The sequence below is a fragment of the Chiloscyllium plagiosum genome, unplaced genomic scaffold, assembly GCF_037043375.1.
Source record: "Chiloscyllium plagiosum isolate Xiang-an unplaced genomic scaffold, Cpla_swu_hap1 HiC_scaffold_25, whole genome shotgun sequence".
NCBI classification, from domain to species: Eukaryota; Metazoa; Chordata; class Chondrichthyes; order Orectolobiformes; family Hemiscylliidae; genus Chiloscyllium; species Chiloscyllium plagiosum.
This window is the reverse complement of record NW_028270163.1, coordinates 18,679,869-18,694,550: the sequence shown is the minus strand read 5'-3', so window position 1 is coordinate 18,694,550 and position 14,682 is coordinate 18,679,869. Positions and strand designations below refer to the sequence as shown.

Genomic DNA, 14,682 nt, shown 5'->3' with positions numbered 1-14,682 from the left:
GCTATCCTGTTATTCTGTGTTCACCACAGACCTGGGTATTTGGTTGCTCTTACCAAATTGTTATCAACTTGTACTTCCAAGAAGTTATGAGGCCAGAAAGTTAAAAACTCAAACATGCAATTTTAATTCTAACATCAGGATAAATTGTATGATGTCCTGCTCCAACAAAATCTTATCTAAAGCATCTGAGGCCTCAAGCACCTGAAATCCAATTTTTGTAATAGTATGCTGTTTGAGATGCAAGCAAAGCTTAAAAATCCTCTATTTATGAAAAACTTACAATTCACAAGTGTTTTCGCTTGCTAATAAGATCAGAAATAGACAGTCAATAATCTTCTAGCATGGTTATTCAAGGATCACTGCCCTCTCAGTGTTACAGTGTGAACTTGTTTACATACCAAAGGTGTTATTTGGTGGAAAGTCTGGAAGAACAACCTGAGTTGACAGATTCCTTAATGTTTCCATGGGGGGGGGGGGGGGGGGGGAGGGGGGTTGTGCTATCATTTAAATTAAGATTCTCAGGAGAAACTGCATCGATCAAATTAGTCAGCAGAATTTTTTTTAAATGTGAGATTGTAGAAATGTTCTGTTGCAATGATATTCCTCAGCAAAAGTTTTGTGTGCACATTTTATAATTGCTGCTGATGGTTGGTTAGTGTCAATATGGACAGAAAGTGATAATTCACTTTTAATTTGTCCATAGCTGTGAATTCTTTAAGGCAGATGGCTTGGAATGCATAAAGAATATAAAGTGTGTCACAGATGTATTATTTATTCAGTAAAGGATCGAACAAAATAACACGCAAGCACTATATTGTGCAGTGGTCCCAGAGTAATTCCTTTGATGTTGAAGCAGATGGACGTGTTAATCTTTAATAATGTCAAAGTAACTCTTTGTCAGACAGAAAAGAATGAAACCAGGGGAGTACTAGATGTTATAAGCTCAAGCTAAACACATAGAGCAGGAATGAATCAAATGGATTGGCTTTGTCCTGGCAAGTCTCCCTGATGTTCTCCCTCTTGCTGCCTCTCTCCATCTGAAAAACAAACTCCTCAAAAATCTATCTCCTGGACCTAGCTTCAGTCACTATTTCTAGCCTTCCTTTTTCTCGGTTGTGATACCCAAACTAATCTTTTGGACACCCTATTAAAGCACAAACATAAGGCCATGTTCCTGAATCAATGGCAAGGGTCAAAAGGGGGGAGAAAAATCAGAAACGTAGGATGGAAAAAAACACCAAGAGGAAGAGTGTTCAGAACGAACTGATAGGGTGATATTACTGGATGGCTGGTTTATGATGCAAGGTGATGACAAAAGTGTGGTTTCAATTCCCACACAAGCTGGGGTGAACATAAAGGACTCTCCTTCTCAGCCTCTCCATTTGCCTGAGGCATGGTGACCCTCAGGTTAAATCACCACTGGTTGTCTCTCTCTAATGGTAGAGCAGCTCTATGGTCTGGTAGGACTATGGCAACTTTACCTTTATTTTTATTTCTACACACAGTTAGTTGTAGCATCAAAACTATCACCCTGGTTGAGTTTACATAACTACATAGATATTCTAGCCTTTGTAAATTAGCATTGCAGTTGGCAAGTGTTACAGATATGGCTGGGAGAGAACTGGAAGCCCTATTCCCTTGCCATGCTGTTTATAATCACTGTGATGTTGGACAAAAGAAAATGTGATTCTCAATTCCACGAGTCTATGTTCACTTCATAATAAGCATCTTAGTTACGTGGGTTTAAAAGAAAGGATTATTTATTCACATGTTTGTCTCTAAGATCTAAGATTTTTTGACAAAATGTTACCTAAACTGGATTCATTTGGGATGATCATGATCAGTGGTTCAGTCTCACTCCAGCCCAGGGAATGGGTCACAGTCAGTTCTTCAGGTCCAGAGTAAACAATCGGACTTTTGTGGATTCTCGTTCAGGAATGTATATGAAAGAGCATTCAGGGGTCTGATCAGTCATCAGTCTGGGCTGTCCTTCCAAGTTGGTCAGGAGTTGGGCCATGGTTAGTCCTGGGGGTCAATTCACTGAATGTCAGGGGGAATGAGGTACCAGAGTTGAGAGTGCGGTGCTGGAAAAGCACGGCAGGTCAGGCAGCATCTGAGGAGCAGGAAAATTGATGTTTTGAGCAAAGAGATCACTGTAGGGAATTGGGTAGAATCAATGGGATTGGAAGCAATAACCTGGGATGCTGCAGGGACAAGAACAGTGAAGGGCAGGGAGAAATTCAACATATGGGTGTTGGGGGAGGTTGGAATTGGGACATGGTGCATGGAGAAAGTGAGGACTGCAGATGCTGGAGATCAGAGCTGAAAATGTGTTGCTGGAAAAGCGCAGCAGGTCAGGCAGCATCCAAGGAGCAGGAGAATCGACGTTTCGGGCATTAGCCCTTCTTCAGGGCTCATGCACCATATACATGGTGCATGGGCCAATCAGGGATGCTGTTGGAGTAAAATATTATACTACTGTGTCTTGATGGGAGAGTGTGCATCACGATGATGGTCAGGACTAGCGACAGTACTCAGTGGATAAAGATGAGAGTTGCAGTTGTAACTTCAGGTGTTGTACTATAACATGTAAGGAATCAGTAATGGCTGTGATTATACCTGGATTAGGCGGAATTAGCATTTTTTTCTTGGTCAAAATCCAAACTCCAGTCTGAGTGATTGGCCAATTGCATCAATCATACAATGACAGAGCACAGTTTGAAAACACTCGCAATTATATCATTGTACATATGAAATGTCTGCAGTGTGAGTTGCAAATACTGGTCGCAGGCAAAATTGACCAAGCCACAGGTCCTTGCAGATTAAGTCAGACCTCTCTGTGAAACAGAACGAGTTCCAGGCAACCTTGAAATTAATGTGGGTGGGCCAGAAAACACACAGTTAATCTAAAACTTCATTGGCTGTACAATGACATGGAACCGATACTCTCTCCACTTGATCTGTAAGTAAAATGTAAGATACTCTTAAATGCAATGATGTGTTTCATAGGTAATGAGACACTGATTGGAGACTCATGTAGCACGTGCAATGTCCTCCTGGCTCTTTGTGACATGACTGGTGGTGCTGTAATCAGAATGAAGTTTAATATCAAAGGTCCATGTAGAGTCATTCCATGACCCTCCTTATCAAAGTGTGCCATGTCCCATTGTATGGAGCAGTATGCAAAGCTGTTATTTGTCAGTGATGTGAATGCTGACAGCTCACATTACTAAGGACCTGTACTGTTCCTTATGTTCCCACACAGGCTGAATGCAAACATGACTGATGGTTCGAACCACTGCAGGTATTATGATCACAGCCTGCACATTAAGAGCTCATAGCTAAAGGTCCCCTCAGGATGGACAGGAAATACAGGAGGCCCGCAATGCCACTTACTCCAGATGAGCAAAGTCCAGTGTTGGCGCAGACTGCAGAACAAGGGTTACCCTTTGTAAGCACAGCTCATGACTCTGTAATGCAACCCTCTGAGGCACATTGAGAAAATGCAGTACATTCTTCAATCAGAGCCATGGTGGAGTATACATTAGGCCTCCTGAGGATGAGGTTACGTTGCTTAATAAGCCAGGGGTTGGGTATGGGGGTGCGTTGCAGGACACTCTGGACAGCGAGTGTCACCCAATCCCAGCATGCAGTGCTCTGCACAACTGGAGCAGGGAAAGAGGAGACGTGTCGGAGATAGACAAGCTGGAAGAACAGGAGCAGTCCTCAGAGAATGGTGATGTTGACATTGAACATGAGGAACATTACCTTCCATGTGACAGAATACAGCACTGTTGGTAGCTACAAACTAGACAGGACTTAATTGACACTCGGTTCCAGTAGGTGGGAACTATGTGCAATGATCATTCACTCACTGTAAAAGTATTGATGCTCAACATGCAAGTAGTTAATCCATTTTGTAAGAGGCAAGTGCAACTTCTGATTGATTCACTTTTAGTGTTGGTGATTAAAGGTAAGTGTTTGAACCCTTTGAAGACCTTTCTATGTGTCATGGTCTCAAATTGAACAATAATGAGATGCTGAGCTATTATGAGCATTTAGCAAAGAGTTGCAATGACTTAGAGGATTGGAAGGGGGGATTATGGCTGATAATAGGTAAACTGAGTGGCACTAGAATACCGATTGCAGAATTAATGTGCAGGAAAGTGTGAACCGTGCCATCTACATGCCAAGAGCGACATTGTTTTGTGGCTGCTGTGCCACTCCATTGACAATGAAAGGCAACTCTGGAACAAATGAATGAAGATTTATTGTCACTTGTACTCCGCAGTGAACAACACAATAAAATACAGTGAAAAGCTCCAACTGTCACCACAATCCGACACTATTCACATATTCAGATTATTACAGGGTTTCTCAAACAGTGGGATGTTCAGCATGTTATAAAATTAATCATTTGTAGTTTACTTGCCAGGATATCAAGTTTCTCTCCTGGTGGACTTTGAATAGGAGAAAGGTCAGAGACTTTAAAGATGTAGCAGGATCCAAGTTTAAAAGGCATGAAACTACTGCTTTTTGTTTGGCTGATTACGTCCTGTAATGTTCTGTTTGGACTGGCCACTTTCACTCTATTTTTTGAATAACAGGTTTGTTACCTGTAGCCAATCGCGCTCACTTGATCAAATCTGCTATTGTCCAACAACAACAGTTTAAAGTCAGAAGTCATTGCTGTACGTGGAGGAAGGATGGGAGGGATGGAGGTGAATATCTGGATGATATGAAGGTGGGAAGGAGATCTGCTTACATTCACTCACTGAACTGGCAACTTAGCTTCCTTTGTTAAGTTTCAAACTTGGAAAGATGAAGGTCCATCGAGTTTTGGCTTGAACACAAATAACAGCTGCTATACGTTCCGCATATGGCTTCCATCCAGGCTTGTCTATTCAATTAGGAATTTGCCAAAGACTAGGGGCTATCTTGTACAGGAATAGCAAAGATCATTTGGCCACTAGCAACCATTTTAGTCGTCTTGTTAATGTCCATTTTATTCAGTATAAAACAGTTCCATAAAACTAAAAACTGGATGCAGTTCATGTTTAAACTTCTGCATAACAAATGGGAAAACAAAGAGCTATGAACCATTGGTCATTGAAAAGATCAATTTGTTGTTTGAGAATAATGTTTTAAACAGGAAGTTAGCATATGCCTAATATTTTATGCCTAATTATCTGAGATTAAATGATAAATAAATAATGCTAAAAATAAAATGATGGAGATAGGTGTAGTCGAAATGTGCAAAGGAAATAAGGGAAGTCAGGATTTTTAAACATTCTTTCATCAGATGCGGGCATCACTGACAAGGTCAGCATTCATTTCCATCCCTAAATTGCCTTGAACTGAGTGATTTGTTATGCCATTTCAGAAGACAGTTAAGAATCAACCACATTGACGTGATCTGGAGTAATATGTAGGCTAGATTAGCTAAGGACAGCAGATTTTCCAGATGTGAAGAATCAAGCCTATTATGAAAATGAATACAGTTGGTTCTGCTATAACACGTTTCTGCAACGTGAATTGGCTTTAACACAATTGAAGAATTTAGACCATTATTTGTAGAACTCAAACTTTCCTTACTTGTATTGGCTATAACACTATTCCAGCCCCATTAGTTTAACTGGTTGTGGCTGTTGTATGATTTTCTTATAATGTGAGATCGCATGAGAACGGCATTATAACGTTATATCGGAACCAACTGTACTAGTTTCATATTCTCCATTATTGAGACAAACGTAAGAACTTGTTAATTCAATTCAAACTCCACCATTGTGCGATTTGAACTTGTGTCCTCTGAGCAATAGCTTGGGTCTCTGAATTACTTGTCCAGCAACCTTGCTACTCCCCACGATGATCATGTTATGTTGTTCTGCAGCAATAAACTCATTTCTAAGGTGTGAATAGCTTTATTAATGCAGGTTGTTCTGCTATAACACACGTTTCCTTAATGCGATTGATGAACTGGGGACACTGTTTCTAAAGCACAAACTTTTATAACATGTATTGGCTGTAACGTGATTGCATCTCCAACACTTTAAGTGCTGTTTCTAAAGCGTGATTTTTCTACAATGCAGAGTTGCACAAGAACGCAACCATCAAGTTATAGAAGAACTTCCTGTGGTCGAAAGGGGACTGATTACAATTTTAAACTTTGGGTTGAAAAATATACATGTAAGTGCCTCCTCGTGTGGTACTACAATTTCTTTTAAAGTTGTACATCATTATCAGCATTGTCCAAATACTTGGTGTGTGGAACAAACAAAATGTATGTATAAGTAGAACAACAGCATTTGTTTTTATTTTCAAATTTTGAGTAGTTTCATTTATTTTATGGTTAATTCCCATTCTACTGTTCATTTTAAGGTTTTGTTATTTGAATTTTGCCTTCTTCTTATTTAGTGTGGTTTTCTTCCTAGTATCTTTCTGTGTACTCTTAAATGACTAGCACAGTAAGCTAGTCAGAAGTCACAAAATGGGGTTAATTGCTGTCGCATTAACTCTTAAGTTTCAAAATGAACAGTACATAATCTTAAACAAAAATATTTGTATCCTGTCATCCTTTCTTTCCCTTAACTATTGTTCACCTATTTTTATTAGATTAATCTTAATATGGTTTATTTCCCATTTACTATAACCTAAATGGTCAGAGTATAACCCAATACTGATTTCAACTCTTGATAACAATTTTTAAACTTTCATTGACCTCTCTGCTCCCAGTAGGAAGTGTGACCAAGTCACAATTTTAAACATTTTTATCAAACAAGTTAAGTTGGCCTTCCCAATGTTAAAGGAAGGAGGTCTTCTGGTGCAACTCATAGCATCTCTGCCTTTGAGCCAGTAACTCCTCTGCCAACATCTCGGCCTCCGGTTTTATGCAGTGCTCCAGCGAGGCTCAGTTAAAGCTGGAAGAACAGCATTGGATTTTCCGCTTGGGGACCCTGCAGCCTTCAAACTCAATACCGAGTTCAATAATTTTTGAACCTGCAAACATGAGCTGCTTTTGGACAGCCAGCTCATTTTCACCTATCTATAATTCCCATTACCAGCTTTTCCTTCTCTCTGACATTACATCATCCATCCCTTTGTCTCTCTAACTGTTAGTTGTTCACTCTCTGTCATTTTCTCTCTGGGCTCCAATTCTGCCCTATCTCCCTCTCTCTTACCCCCCACCCACTATCCCCTCCCTGCACTTCCACCACACACACACACACACACACACCCACATCCCAACCTCCTGTCTTCATATTTCCTAGCTATTACCAGTTTTGAAGAACAGTCATTGGACCCAAAACATTAACTCTGTTTTCTCTCCACAGACACTGCCAGACCTGCTGAGTTTTTCCAGCAATCTCTGTTTCTATTCATGGTTGACCATGTTTGATGTGGATGGTGCACTTCAAGCAGTCGACTTTGGTTTCAGATTTGTGACCTGTTCCAGGAAAAACAAGCTACGTTTTACAATTTATTTGGGTAACGCATTGGAAATCAAGTCCCACTATTCCCTGAGTCTTCATAAAATTTAAGCTCTTCTTTAGCTCACTTTGAGACCTAGGCTGATAGAATGCATGGAGAAAGTGAGGACTGCAGATGCTGGAGATCAGAGCTGAAAATGTGTTGCTAGAAAAGCGCAGCAGGTCAGGCAGCATCCAAGGAGCAGGAGAATCGATGTTTCGGGCATGAGCCCTTCCTGAAGAAGGGCACATGCCCAAAACATCGATTCTCCTGCTCCTTGGATGCTGCCTGATAGAATGCATGGATCAGATTTCTATACTGAACAAGAATTACACTTTACTAGTTACATTTTAGGTAATTATACTCTGGCAACAGGCAAACACTTAGAAACCATCAGCATATAACATTACTAATTAAAACTCTAATTCCCTTTTTAAACTCCCCTGACATTCATACTGACAGGCAAGCAGATGGGGAAAATTTGAAAGACAGTTCAGTAGTATTTGTTCTGGGGTTCTGTTGAAATTATCCTTATGTCTCTTTTGCTGGCCAGCACATTGCTGCAGTCATCTTCCTTCAGGTGCTTTCATTGGTTGGTAAGAGATATAAGGAGGCGGTTTCATTTATAGAGTCATAGAGATGTACAGCACAGACACAGACTCTTTGGTCCAACACTTTCATGTCGACCAGATATCCTAAATTCATCTAGTCCCATTTGCTATGTTTTGGCCCATATCCCTTTAAACTCTACCTACTCATATATCTATCCAGATGCCTTTTAAATGTTGTAACTGTATCAGCCTCCATCACTTCCTCTGCCAACTTATTCCATACGTGACCCTTAGGTCTCTTTTCAATCTTTCACCTCTCACCTTAAACCTAAGCCCTCTAAAAAACACCATGGAGACCCTGGCTATTCACCCTATCCAAGCCCCTCATGATTTTATAAACCTCTAATGGTTTTCCCTCAGCCTTCAATGCTCTAGGGAAAAAGTCCCAGCATATCCAGCCTCTCATTTCTTGTTGGTTAAAATTCAGAGCTTACAACTATGGTAGGGAACATAAAATAATTTTCTTCAGGTTAAACTGAGCATTGCCTGCAGAGAATACAGATCATTTGCAAGTTGGGGAATAACTGAATACCTTACCTCTCTCTCAGCTCCAAGCTGTTTAGTTACCAGACAACTAATCACACAGTTACTGGGAGGCAAATTATCAATAAGAGGTCACTAGCCCATAGACCAATTAACTGCTTGTTGCAAACAAGAGCTGCTGCAGCTGTGCATACCTCCCAGCTCCGACTCAAATCATCTGAAATTCAAACTTCAATAACAGCTTGTTCCATCAATTGTTTATGATACTTTCCCTGGGTGTTGTGTTATTTGCTTTTGAAATCTGTAGCCACCCTTTCAAACATTAATTTTAAAACGGTTCTTTCCCATTTCTGTTCACAATTATTTTTTGTAAATTATAAACATAAAAAGGCATGGTCCTTACATATTGGAAACCTGTTTAACATGCCTTGTATTGCCCTAGATGTAGGAATTCAAGTGCTAAAGGTACTAACAAATGTTGTCTGAAGTCACAGAGACCAGATTATCTCTGCTGTTAAGTGAACTCATCCAGGGCAATAGTTTAGCTGCTACAATTGACATTGCATTGAAGCACAAAGAAACCACACCATGGAAATAGGCAAATAAACCCAACAGTGTTTCTGCAAAAAAATGTGTCTTCTTTAAGGATCAGCCATGACTTTATTGAATGACTGAGCAGGCTTAACAGGCTGAAAGGCTTACTTCTGCTCCCAATTTGTGTTCACTCACATTTCCCCATCATGTTCCCATATCCTTTCGAGCACATTTCCTTCCTTCATCTACCAAAGCTAATCTAACAATTAGCCAATCACTAATCCTGGGGTTGATTTGCAACTCTCTATGTTAAGGCATTTTTCCCGATGTTTGTTCTAATTCTGATATGTCAGATTCTCTCAGGTATTTATCCTAGATTCAGGCTCCACATGCTCTCTTTAATTTTAGTTTGATTCTAACTTCATTATCTTCTGCACCTTGAAACTTAAAAGTTGTCTTTTTCTCCTTTAATTATTTTTCATTTTTAAAGTTTAAACCTTGCACTTAATCAGACTGTTCCACGGGTGCTCCATTTAACTCAATCGCCTGGTCTTTTTCATTGCTGGTAACGAGACAGAGTAATCTCTTTTCTTGTACAAGCACAAAACAGAAGTGTGGATGAAAGAATTCAGCACACATTTTTGAAATTCTATTCTCCTTTTTTGTTTACTCTGTACTCTCTCCCAGTCAATGAATTGGTAATCGGTATTACTGAGACAATAGTTCTCCCCAATTCTGACCTGATATGCCTACAGGTATCCTTTTTTTTTCGCTTGTATAATTAGGACATTCTGTGTTACAATGGAGGAGCTGTACTAGTGCCTCTTATGGCTCTCATCTTAAGCACATTGACTCTATGCTCTTCTTTTCATAGACATCCCTTATCCACAGCACAAATCCTTCTTCATCCATATTGCACTGATATACATTTTCTGAGTGACCTAATTTCTCCAAAAAATATTATAACTTAAATTATAACTGTTTATTTCCTCCTCAGAAAGCAGCCATGTTTCTGTTTAGTGTGAGAGTGGGAGCAGATTGACATAGTGGATGACATCAGAATGAGCTAGATAGAAAATGAACCAACACCAAGTTACAGAGAGAGAAAATGAACTGATGCAGAGCAGGGTAGAGAGAGAGAAAGAGAGAGTATGTAGACTAATGTAGAGTAGGAATGTGAGAGCGTGGACTGATACAGAGCAGGAGAGTAAGGGAGAGGACTGATGCAGAGCAGGAAAGAAAGAGCGAGAGAAAGTGGACTGATGCAGAGGGGAGAGAGAGAGAGAGCGAGAGAGTCCTCTTTCTGCAGCAGTCTGATCTCTAATATCTTTCCAGAACAGACTAAAACAGTATGCAGCACATAGGAAGTCAACAGTAAACTAGAGTTGCCATATTATGTTGTTAGGATATTGGACTGTTTCGGATTGGCTTTGAAGAAGTTGACTATCCACTGTAATATTGGAAGACCTAAAGTGAGCATATTATGGGACAGATTTGTGTGCGATTTAAAAAATGAGGACATTTCTGGTAAGTTACTGATATTGCAAAGGTTACCTTTTAACATAGCTTGTCAAACATTACTGTCCATGGATTTCCTGGAATGGGGTAAGAGAGTAGTCAGAGTTAACAACTACCAGTTATTAGCTGAAGTCAACAAACTGCAACTGACTAAGCTGAAGCTTCTAGAGGCTTTTCCAGTGGAGTGGTACAGTTCCTACCTCTGAAACAGGAGACCTGGGTTAAAGTCCTACCTGCCTCTTAAGGTGTATAATAACAACATCTCTGAACATATGGAATATATGTAAGCCAAAAGCGCCAGTGAAGGTCAGTTACAAAGTCCTATTACCAATGTTTGAGCAAACATTGAGCTCAGAATCATTCAACAGTGAACGCAGGGTGCTACAAATGCAAGAAGGGTAATCTCACCAAGGCATGTTGGAAGAAGATGCCTAGAGAAATATTGGCAGAAGGAAATTTAATCATTGCAAATGAATGCCAAACAGCAGCAGATTGATGCAGAATTGGTTGATGTCCATATAATCAGAAGTACAGGGATATCTGATGACCACTCACAGAGTATAGTTGTCCACAAAACACTGGGTGGTGCCCCATTGGACATGAAGGTTGACACTGACTGATTATCAGTTGGTTTGATTCCTGAACTGCCCTACTGTCAAGAATGCATCAGCATCAGTTGGAGAGAAGATGCATAGAATTAAGGATGAGTGAAAACTCCACAATGAGCAGAGTGATGGTTCTAGTTATCAAAAGATTACCCATCATCATGGTGAATTGTCAGAAACCAACTTTGCTTAGCCAAGGAACTGGGTAAAAATTCTGAAGTTAAACTGGAACAAAACTGTTTTGCTTAGAAGTAAACTTGTCACACAAGAGGATATCAGGAGTGATTGTAATGAGGTCAGCCTGGTGGACCTCATAGAATATGAGTTTCCTGTTTGGAGCTGTTAATCTGGGATAATCAGGGAGCCCTGGCTGACGGAGTGTCAGAGGTTCTAAAACACTGAAAGCTGGCTCTGAGGGAGTTGGATCAGTGTGAAGGACTTTCTGCATGAAAATGAAGGATGAATTGGTGTTGGGATATTGGCCTCTGTGAAGTTATTTCTTGAAATTGTCCACCTGACTCAAGGATAGAAGGCCCAAAGCACAGGTCCAGAGGGATGCTGGGCCAGTTAACTGCAGTTCCTGTCCAGTGCCCTATGCTGTAAGAGAAAAAATAGAGCAAGAACTGAAACAACAGGAGACAGAGAACATTATGGCACAGGTTAAGCAGATTAATTGAGCTACTCCCATTGAGGCAATAGCAAAGGTGAATGGTAGTATAAGATTATGTGGGGACTATAAAGTACCTGTAAATCAGGCAGCAAAATGTAGTTCACTCATAATTTGCTGAATGTCAAGGATTTGTTCACTGTGATATAGGAGGATGCACTTCAAAATTGGGTCTGACAAATGCTTATTTGCAATTTGAATTCAATAATGAGTCAGTCGCATTTGACTATTTAAACCCATATGGGTCAATTTCCGCTTTACATGTCTTCAGCACTTGAAATTTTTCAAAGGATGAGGAACCAGATTTTGGAAGGAATTCAGGGATGAGTGCCTTCTTTGGTTGGTATACTTACATCTGCTTCAAATAGGTAGTCCTGTGATGACAGTCTGAAAGAGGTCCTCCAGTATTTGGGAAAGCAGTCTAATTGTGAAATATTTGAAACATCTGAGGTGTATTTGGGTCACAGAGTAGAGAACAATGGGCTGCATTCTACCTGCTTATGGATCAAACAGTAAAAAATGTGCCATGCCTTTAGAATATTTCTGAGCTCAACTTTTCTTTTGTCTAGTAAATGATTACAGACAATTTATACCAAATCTGGCAACCTTATTGCATCGATGAAATGAACACTTGAAGAAGGGTTTCTGTGGGTTTGGACAATAGAGTGAGACAAAGCTCAAGTTGTGTAAAAAGTTTGTGTACTACAGTGTATCAACAAAGATAGAGCCAGTATGCAACCCCTCTCCATGAGGAATAGGTGCTATTGGATAATAGTAAAGTACAGCACAGAACAGGCCCTTAGGCCCACGATGTTGTGTCGAGACTTAATCATAGAACATAGAACATAGAAGAATACAGCGCAGTACAGGCCCTTCGGCCCTCGATGTTGCACCGATTCAAGCCCACCTAACCTACACTAGCCCACTATCCTCCATATCCCTATCCAATGCCCGCTTAAATGCCCATAATGAGGGAGAGTCCACCACTGCTACTGGCAGGGCATTCCATGAACTCACGACTCGCTGAGTAAAGAACCTACCCCTAACATCTGTCCTATACTTACCCCCCCCCCCCCCCTTAATTTAAAGCTATACCCCCTTGTAATAGCTGACTCCATACGTGGAAAAAGATTCTCACTGTCGACCCTATCTAAACCCCTAATCATCTTGTACACCTCTATCAAGTCACCCCTAAACCTTCTTTTCTCCAATGAAAACAACCCCAAGTGCCTCAGCCTTTCCTCATACGATCTTTCTACCATACCAGGCAACATCCTGGTAAACCTCCTGTGCAACCGTTCCAGTGCCTCCACATCCTTCCTATAGTATGGCGACCAAAACTGCACACAATACTCCAGATGCGGCCGCACCAGAGTCTTATACAACTGCAACATGACCTCAGTACTCCGGAACTCAATTCCTCTACCAATAAAAGCCAGTACGCCATATGCCTTCTTCACTGCACTATTTACCTGGGTGGCAACTTTCAAAGATTTGTGTACATGGACACCAAGATCTCTCTGCTCATCCACACTACCAAGTATCTGACCATTAGCCCAGTACCCCATCTTTTTATTACTCTTACCAAAGTAAATCACCTCACACTTAGCTACATTGAACTCCATTTGCCACCTTTCTGCCCAGTTCTGCAGCTTATCTATATCCCGCTGTAACCTGCCACATCCTTCCTCACTGTCTACAACTTCTCCGACTTTCGTATCATCCACAAACTTGCTCACCCAACCTTCTAACCCCTCCTCCAGGTCATTTATAAAAATGACAAACAGCAATGGTCCCAAAACAGATCCTTGCGGAACACCGCTAGTGACGGCACTCCAAGATGAACCTTTGCCATCAACTACTACCCTCTGTCTTCTTCCAGCCAGCCAACTCCTAATCCAAACCTCCAACTCACCCTCAATGCCATACCTCCGTATTTTTTGCAGTAGTCTACCATGGGGAACCTTATCAAACGCCTTACTAAAATCCATATACACCACATCTACCGCTTTCCCCTCGTCCACCTCCTTAGTCACCTTCTCAAAGAATTCAATAAGGTTTGTGAGGCACGACCTGCCCTTCACAAAACCATGCTGACTATCCTTGATCACATTATTCCTATCCAGATGTTCATAAATTCTATCCCTTACAATTCTCTCTAAGATTTTGCCCACAACAGAAGTGAGACTCACCGGCCTATAGTTACTAGGGTTATCCCTACTCCCCTTCTTGAACAAGGGAACCACATTTGCTAGCCTCCAATCTTCTGGCACTACTCCTGTAGACAACGAGGACATAAAAATCAAGGCCAATGGCTCTGCAATCTCCTCCCTTGCTTCCCAGAGAATCCTAGGATAAATGCCATCAGGCCAAGGGGACTTATCTATTTTCACCCTTTCCAGAATTTCCAACACCTCTTCTCTACATACCTCAAAGCCATCCATTCTACTTAATTGTGACTCAGTACTCACATTGACAACAATGTCCTGTTCCTGATTGAATACTGACGAAAAGTATTCATTCAGTGTCTCCCCAATCTCTTCAGCCTCCACACGCAACTTCCCACTACTATCCTTGACTGGACCTATTCCTACCCTAGTCATTCTTTTATTCCTGACATACCTATAGAAAGCCTTAGGGTTTTCCCTAACCCTACCAACTAAGGACCTTTCATGTCCCCTCCTTGCTGCTCTTAGCTCTCTCTTCAGGTCCTTCCTGGCTACCTTATAACTCTCAATCACCCCAATTGAACCTTCACGCCTCATCTTTACTAGGCCGCCCTCTTCCATTTAACAAG

At 40.9% G+C, this 14,682-nt stretch overlaps 1 long non-coding RNA gene across 2 annotated transcripts in view; it reads left to right on the top strand.

Annotated features, from left to right (window-relative positions):
• Positions 1 to 14,682, top strand: part of LOC148145291 (uncharacterized) — a 119,195-nt gene that overhangs the window by 19,569 nt on the left and 84,944 nt on the right. The window contains exon 3 of one of the 2 annotated variants that reach the window (XR_015761391.1): positions 3,266 to 6,186. This is a non-coding gene — a long non-coding RNA (uncharacterized LOC148145291). Of the gene's footprint in view, positions 1 to 3,265; positions 6,420 to 14,682 lie in introns of those variants that run through there. The other variant, XR_015761390.1, reaches the window with a different exon arrangement.